The 9,206-nt window shown below is 45.7% G+C and overlaps 1 long non-coding RNA gene across 1 annotated transcript in view; it reads left to right on the forward strand.

Annotated features, from left to right (window-relative positions):
• Nucleotides 1-298: 298 nt before the first annotated feature.
• Nucleotides 299-9,206, forward strand: part of LOC116371897 (uncharacterized) — a 12,380-nt gene continuing 3,472 nt past the window's right edge. Inside the window, exon 1 of the long non-coding RNA XR_004209062.1 lies at nt 299-1,703. This is a non-coding gene — a long non-coding RNA (uncharacterized LOC116371897). The remainder of the gene's footprint in view (nt 1,704-9,206) is intronic.

Here is a 9,206-nt window from a genome sequence, read left to right on the forward strand (position 1 = left end):
ATAAGTGAAGGAAAGGTGTGTTCAGTCTGTTTAAGTGAAGGAGGGGTGTGTTCAGTCTGTTTAAGTGAAGGAGGGGTGTGTTCAGTCTGTATAAGTGGAGGAGGGGTGTGTTCAGTCTGTATAAGTGAAGGAGGGGTGTGTTCAGTCTGTATAAGTGAAGGAGGGGTGTGTTCAGTCTGTATAAGTGAAGGAAGGGTGTGTTCAGTCTGTATAAGTGGAGGAGGGGTGTGTTCAGTCTGTTTAAGTGGAGGTGTGTACTTTGCTTCAGGATGTTGTGGAGCCTCCAGGATCAAGCCGGAGGAGTGGCTGTTCTCTCCCTCTCACAGCGTTAACACACACATGTATGTTCTGGTCTTAACACAGACTACTCTACTAACTACCGGTCTAAAACACACCTGGATCAGACTACTAACTACCGGTCTAAAACACACCTGGATCAGACTACTCTACTATCTACTGGTCTAAAACACACCTGGATCAGACTACTAACTACCGGTCTAAAACACACCTGGATCAGACTACTCTACTAACTACCGGTCTAAAACACACCTGGATCAGACTACTCTACTAACTACCGGTCTAAAACACACCTGGATCAGACTACTAACTACCGGTCTAAAACACACCTGGATCAGACTACTCTACTATCTACCGGTCTAAAACACACCTGGATCAGACTACTAACTACTGGTCTAAAACATACCTGGATCAGACTACTAACTACTGGTCTAAAACACACCTGGATCAGACTACTCTACTAACTACTGGTCTAAAACACACCTGGATCAGACTACTAACTACCGGTCTAAAACACACCTGGATCAGACTACTCTACTATCTACTGGTCTAAAACACACCTGGATCAGACTACTAACTACCGGTCTAAAACACACCTGTATCAGACTACTCTACTAACTACCGGTCTAAAACACACCTTTATCAGACTACTCTACTAACTACCGGTCTAAAACACACCTGGATCAGACTACTCCACTAACTACCGGTCTAAAACACACCTGGATCAGACTACTCTACTAACTACTGGTCTAAAACACACCTGGATCAGACTACTCTACTAACTACCGGTCTAAAACACCCCTGGATCAGACTACTCTACTAACTACTGGTCTAAAACACACCTGGATCAGACTACTCTACTAACTACTGGTCTAAAACACACCTGGATCAGACTACTCTACTAACTACTGGTCTAAAACACACCTGGATCAGACTACTAACTACTGGTCTAAAACACACCTGGATCAGACTACTCTACTAAGTACTGGTCTAAAACACACCTGGATCAGACTACTTTACTAACTACCTGTCTAAAACACACCTGGATCAGACTACTAACTACTGGTCTAAAACACCCCTGGATCAGACTACTTTACTAACTACCGGTCTAAAACACCCCTGGAACAGACTACTCTACTAACTACTGGTCTAAAACACACCTGGATCAGACTACTAACTACTGGTCTAAAACACACCTGGATCAGACTACTAACTACTGGTCTAAAACACACCTGGATCAGACTACTCTACTAACTACCGGTCTAAAACACACCTGGATCAGACTACTCTACTAACTACCGGTCTAAAACACCCCTGGATCAGACTACTCTACTAACTACTGGTCTAAAACACACCTGGATCAGACTACTCTACTAACTACTGGATCAGACTCATTTCCACAGCAAGTAAGATTATAATTAACTGTCTCTCTCTGTCCCTCGCACGTAACATCTCTCATTTAAGGGCGTTATTGTTATGGAAGCATATGTAAACATTGCCAAAGCAAGTGAAGTAACCTCTATCTCTGTCTCACACACACTGGAATAGGAATATCCAGGTGAACAGAAGATAAGAGCAGTCATAGATAAAGTCATAAACCAACCTGGTTTATTAGTAGCAGTTTCTAGGAATGGGGGGGTTAAGGGGGGACCAAGAACCATTCACGCGAAATCAGCAAATTGTATCACAAATAGCGTTCGAAAATTGGTTTAAACTACGATGCGTTGTATTGAATAACTGTTTCAACTGTTCATCAATACATCTGCCCTAATCTTTTCAAATAAATCCATTTGAAAATTAAGATGAGGAAAATATTGAAGTTAGATACCCGTTCAGCGGTTAGATACCCGTTCAGCGGTTAGATACCCATTCAGTGGTTAGATACCCATTCAGTGGTTAGATACCCGTTCAGTGGTTAGATACCCATTCAGTAGTTAGATATCCATTCAGTGGTTAGATACCCCTTCAGTGGTTAGATACCCGTTCAGTGGTTAGATACCCATTCAGTGGTTAGATACCCATTCAGTGGTTAGATACCGGTTCAGCGGTTAGATACCCATTCAGTGGTTAGATACCCATTCAGTGGTTAGATACCCATTCAGTGGTTAGATACCCATTCAGTGGTTAGATACCCATTCAGTGGTTAGATACCGGTTCAGCGGTTAGATACCCATTCAGTGGTTAGATACCCATTCAGTGGTTAGATACCCATTCAGTGGTTAGATACCCATTCAGCGGTTAGATACCCGCTCAGCGGTTAGATACCCATTCAGTGGACAGATATCCATTCAGTGGTTCCATTCAGTGGTTAGATACCCATTCAGTGGTTAGATACCCGTTCAGTGGTTAGATACCCGTTCAGCGGTTAGATACCCATTCAGTGGTTAGATACCCCTTCAGTGGTTAGATACCCATTCAGTGGTTAGATACCCATTCAGTGGTTAGATACCCATTCAGTGGTTAGATACCCATTCAGTGGTTAGATACCCATTCAGTGGTTAGATACCCATTCAGTGGTTAGATACCCATTCAGTGGTTAGATACCCATTCAGTGGTTAGATACCCATTCAGTGGTTAGATACCCATTCAGTGGTTAGATACCCATTCAGCGGTTAGATACCCATTCAGCGGTTAGATACCCGCTCAGCGGTTAGATACCCATTCAGTGGTTAGATACCCATTCAGTGGTTAGATACCCATTCAGCGGTTAGATACCCGCTCAGCGGTTAGATACCCATTCAGTGGTTAGATACCCATTCAGTGGTTAGATACCCATTCAGTGGTTAGTCAGTGGTTAGATACCCAGTCAGTGGTTAGATACCCATTCAGTGGTTAGATACCCATTCAGTGGTTAGATACCCATTCAGTGGTTAGTCAGTGGTTAGATACCCAGTCAGTGGTTAGATACCCATTCAGTGGTTAGATACCCATTCAGTGGTTAGATACCCATTCAGCGGTTAGATACCCGCTCAGCGGTTAGATACCCATTCAGTGGTTAGATACCCATTCAATGGTTAGTCAGTGGTTAGATACCCATTCAGTGGTTAGATACCCATTCAGTGGTTAGATACCCATTCAGTGGTTAGATACCCATTCAGCGGTTAGATACCCATTCAGTGGTTAGATACCCATTCAGTGGTTAGATACCCATTCAGTGGTTAGATAACCCTTCAGTGGTTAGATACCCATTCAGTGGTTAGATACCCATTCAGTGGTTAGATACCCATTCAGTGGTTAGATACCCATTTAGTGGTTAGATATCCATTCAGTGGTTAGATACCCATTCAGTGGTTAGATACCCATTCAGTGGTTAGATACCCATTCAGTGGTTAGATACCCATTCAGTGGTTAGATACCCATTCAGTGGTTAGATACCCATTCAGTGGTTAGATACCCATTCAGTGGTTAGATACCCATTCAGCGGTTAGATACCCGCTCAGCGGTTAGATACCAATTCAGTGGTTAGATACCCCTTCAGTGGTTAGATACCCATTCAGTGGTTAGTCAGTGGTTAGATACCCAGTCAGTGGTTAGATACCCATTCAGTGGTTAAATACCCATTCAGTGGTTAGATACCCATTCAGCGGTTAGATACCCACTCAGCGGTTAGATACCCATTCAGTGGTTAGATACCCATTCAATGGTTAGTCAGTGGTTAGATACCCATTCAGTGGTTAGATACCCATTCAGTGGTTAGATACTCATTCAGTGGTTAGATACCCATTCAGTGGTTAGATACCCATTCAGCGGTTAGATACCTGCTCAGCGGTTAGATACCTGCTCAGCGGTTAGATACCCATTCAGTGGTTCCATTCAGTGGTTAGATACCCATTCAGTGGTTAGATACCCATTCAGTGGTTAGATACCCGTTCAGCGGTTAGATACCCAATCAATGGTTAGATACCCATTCAGTGGTTAGATACCCATTCAGTGGTTAGATACCCATTCAGTGGTTAGGTACTCGTTCAGCGGTTAGATACCCATTCAGCGGTTAGATACCCATTCAGTGGTTAGATACCCATTCAGTGGTTAGATACTCATTCAGTGGTTAGATACCCATTCAGCGGTTAGATATAGGAATTTAATGAAAGTTGACCACAGTACAGTAGATCAGGGGTTATAGTGGATATACACTGGGTGGTTTACATGACAATTGTATCTCAACCACATTACAGTAGATAGAGGGGTTATAGTGGATATACACTGGGTGGACAAAACTTTAGGAACAACTTCCTAATATTTAGTTTTGTCCTCAGAAAGTGTTCCACAGAGATTGCTGCGCATGTTGACTCCAAAGCGGGTGGGAAAACCCAGCAGAGGGAAGGTTCATGTCTTGATCAGAGGAAGGTGGTCAGGGAGAAGGACAGTTGATGTCTTGATCAGAGGAAGGTGGTCAGGGAGATGGAGAGGGACAGTTGATGTCTTGATCAGAGGAAGGCGGTCAGGGAGATGGAGAGGGACAGTTGATGTCTTGATCAGAGGAAGGCGGTCAGGGAGATGGAGAGAGACAGTTGATGTCTTGATCAGAGGAAGGCGGTCAGGGAGATGGAGAGGGACAGTTGATGTCTTGATCAGAGGAAGGCGGTCAGGGAGATGGAGAGGGATAGTTGATGTCTTGATCAGAGGAAGTCGGTCAGGGAGATGGAGAGGGACAGTTGATGTCTTGATCAGAGGAAGGCAGTCAGGGAGATGGAGAGGGACAGTTGATGTCTTGATCAGAGGAAGTCAGTCAGGGAGATGGAGAGGGACAGTTGATGTCTTGATCAGAGGAAGGCGGTCAGGGAGATGGAGAGGGACAGACAGAACAGCTACCTAAGACGAGAGGTGGTGGTCTGTGTCTATTTGTCAACAACAGCTGGTGCGCAATCTAGTAAGGAAGTCTCAAGGTTTTGAGGTAGAGTACCTCATGATAAGTTGTGGACCACACTATCTACCAAGAGAGTTTTCATCTATATTTTCGTAGCCGTCTATTTACCACCACAAACCGAAGCTGGCACTAAGACCGCATTCAGCCAGCTATTTAAGGTCATAAGCAAAGAAGAACATGCTCATCCAGAAGCGGCGCTCCTAGTGGCCGGGGACTTTAATGCAGGAAAACTTAAATCCGTTTGACCTAATTTCTACCAGCATGTCACGTGCAACCAGAAAAAAATAACTCTAGACCACCTTTACTCCACACACAGCGATGCATATAAAGCTCTCCCTCGCCCTCCATTTGGCAAATCTGACCATAATTCTATCCTCCTGATTCCTGCTTACAAGCAAAAACTAAAGCAGGAAGTACCAGTGACTCGCTCAATACAGAAATGGTCAGATGACACAGATGCTAAGCTACAGGACTGTTTTGCTAGCAAACTGGCTTCATCAATAAGTGCATCGATGACGTCGTCCACACAGTGACCGTATGTACATATCCCAACCAGAAGCCATGAATTACAGGACACATCCGCACTGAGTTAAAGGCTACCGCTTTCAAGGAGCGGGACACAACTTTGGACATTTATAAAAAATCCCACTATGCCCTCTGATGAACCATCAAACAGGCAAGGCGTAAATCCAGGACTAAGATTGAATCCTACTACACCGACTCTGATTGACTATAGCTCAGCGTTTAATGCCATAGTGCCCTCAAAGCTCATCACTAAGCTAAGGACCCTGAGACCCAATACCTCCCTCTGCAATGGATCCTGGACTTTCTGATGGGCCACCTCCAGGTGGTAAGGGTAGGCAACAACACATCTGTCACGCTGATCCTCAACACGGGGGCCCCAGAGGGGAGCGTGCTTAGTCCCCTCCTATAAACCCTGTTCACCCACGACTCCTTGGTGTCCACATCACCAACAAACTATTATGGTCCAAACACACCAAGATAGTTGTGAAGAGGGCACGACAACACCTTTTCCCCCTCAGGAGACTGAAAAGATTTGGCATGGGTTCTCAGATCCTCAAAAGGATACAGCTGTACCATCGAGAGCATCCTGGTTGCATCACTGCCTGGTACAGTATGGCAACCGCTCAGCATCCGACCGCAGGGCGCTACAGAGGGTAGTGCATACGGTCCAGTACATTACTGGGGCCAAGCTTCCTTCCATCCAGGACCTCTATACAAGGCAATGTCAGAGGAAGGCCCTAAATATTGTCAAAGACTCCAGCCACCCAAGTCATAGACTGTTCTCTCTGCTACCACTCGGGAAGTGGTACTGGAGTGCCAAGTCTGGGTCCAAAATGCTCCTTAGGACCCACGTACAGGTATTCGGACACAGCCAATGTCTCCATAAAGGGATAAAATATGTTTGATATGGTATTGGTACCAACTAGTGGTCATCAACAGTACTACACCCTCAGAGAGATACAGGGTATTGGTACCACCTAGTGGGCATCAACAGTACGACAGCCACCCTCAGAGAGATACAGGGTATTGGTACCACCTAGTGGCCATCAAAAGTATTGTAGCCATCCTCAGAGAGATACAGGGTATTGGACCACCTAGTGGGCATCAACAGTACTACACCCCCAGAGAGATTCAGGGTATTGGTACCACCTAGTGATCATCAACAGTACTACAGCCTCAGAGAGATACAGGGTATTGGTACCACCTAGTGGCCATCAAAAGTATTACAGCCATCCTCAGAGAGATACAGGGTATTTATAATTTTAAATTTTTTTATTTCACCTTTATTTAACCAGGTAGGCTAGTTGAGAACAAGTTCTCATTTGCAACTGCGACCTGGCTAAGATAAAGCATAGCAGTGTGAACAGACAACACAGAGTTACACATGGAGTAAACAATTAACAAGTCAATAACACAGTAGAAAAGAGAGAGTCTATATACATTGTGTGCAAAAGGCATGAGGAGGTAGGCAAATAATTACAATTTTGCAGATTAACACTGGAGTGATAAATGATCAGATGGTCATGTACAGGTAGAGATATTGGTGTGCAAAAGAGCAGAAAAGTAAATAAATAAAAACAGTATGGGGATGAGGTAGGTAAAATTGGGTGGGCTATTTACCGATAGACTATGTACAGCTGCAGCGATCGGTTAGCTGCTCAGATAGCAGATGTTTGAAATTGGTGAGGGAGATAAAAGTCTCCAACTTCAGTCACAGGCAGCAGAGAACTGGAACGAAAGGCGGCCAAATGAGGTGTTGGCTTTAGGGATGATCAGTGAGATACACCTGCTGGAGCGCGTGCTACGGGTGGGTGTTGCCATCGTGACCAGTGAACTGAGATAAGGCGGAGCTTTACCTAGCATGGACTTGTAGATGACCTGGAGCCAGTGGGTCTGGCGACGAATTTGTAGTGAGGGCCAGCCGACTAGAGCATACAGGTCGCAGTGGTGGGTGGTTTAAGGTGCTTTAGTAACAAAACGGATGGCACTGTGATAAACTGCATCCAGTTTGCTGAGTAGAATGTTGCAAGCTATTTTGTAGATGACATTGCCGAAGTCGAGGATCGGTAGGATAGTCAGTTTTACTAGGGTAAGTTTGGCGGCGTGAGTGAAGGAGGCTTTGTTGCGGAATAGAAAGCCGACTCTAGATTTGATTTTAGATTGGAGATTTGATATGAGTCCGTAGGAGAGTTTACAGTCAAGCCAGACACCAAGGTACTTATAGATGTTCACATATTCTAGGTCGGAACCATCCAGGGTGGTGATGCTAGTCGGGCGTGCGGGTGCAGGCAGCGAACGGTTGAAAAGCATGCATTTGGTTTTACTAGCGTTTAAGAGCAGTTGGAGGCCACGGAAGGAGTGTTGTATGGCAGTGAAGCTCATTTGGAGGTTAGATAGCACAGTGTCCAAGGACGGGCCGGAAGTATACAGAATGGTGTCGTCTGCGTAGAGGTGGATCAGGGAACCGCCCGCAGCAAGAGCAACATCATTGATATATACAGAGAAAAGAGTCTGCCCGAGAATTGAACCCTGTGGCACCCCCATAGAGACTGCCAGAGGACCGGACAGCATGCCCTCCGATTTCACACACTGAACTCTGTCTGCAAAGTAGTTGGTGAACCAGGCAAGGCAGTCATCAGAAAAACCGAGGCTACTGAGTCTGCTGATAAGAATATGGTGATTGACAGAGTCGAAAGCCTTGGCAAGGTCGATGAAGACGGCTGCACAGTACTGTCTTTTATCGATGGCGGTTATGATATCGTTTAGTACCTTGAGCGTGGCTGAGGTGCACCCGTGACCGGCTCGGAAACCAGATTGCACAGCGGAGAAGGTACGGTGGGATTCGAGATGGTCAGTGACCTGTTTGTTGACTTGGCTTTCGAAGACCTTAGATAGGCAGGGCAGGATGGATATAGGTCTGTAACAGTTTGGGTCCAGGGTGTCTCCCCCTTTGAAGCGGGGGATGACCGCGGCAGCTTTCCAATCCTTGGGGATCTCAGACGATATGAAAGAGAGGTTGAACAGGCTGGTAATAGGGGTTGCGACAATGGCAGCGGATAGTTTCAGAAATAGAGGGTCCAGATTGTCAAGCCCAGCTGATTTGTACGGGTCCAGGTTTTGCAGCTCTTTCAGAACATCTGCTATCTGGATTTGAGTAAAGGAGAACCTGGAGAGGCTTGGGCGAGTAGCTGCGGGGGGGGGGGGGTGGAGGAGCTGTTGGCCGAGGTTGGAGTAGCCAGGAGGAAGGCATGGCCAGCCGTTGAGAAATGCTTGTTGAAGTTTTCGATAATCATGGATTTATCGTTGGTGACCGTGTTACCTAGCCTCAGTGCAGTGGGCAGCTGGGAGGAGGTGCTGTTGTTCTCCATGGACTTCACAGTGTCCCAGAACTTTTTGGAGTTAGAGCTACAGGATGAAAATTTCTGCCTGAAGTAGCTGGCCTTTGCTTTCCTGACTGACTGCGTGTATTGGTTCCTGACTTCCCTGAACAGTTGCATATCGCGGGGACTATTCGATG

Source organism: Oncorhynchus kisutch, unplaced genomic scaffold (genome assembly GCF_002021735.2).
Source record: "Oncorhynchus kisutch isolate 150728-3 unplaced genomic scaffold, Okis_V2 scaffold3815, whole genome shotgun sequence".
NCBI lineage: Eukaryota > Metazoa > Chordata > Actinopteri > Salmoniformes > Salmonidae > Oncorhynchus > Oncorhynchus kisutch.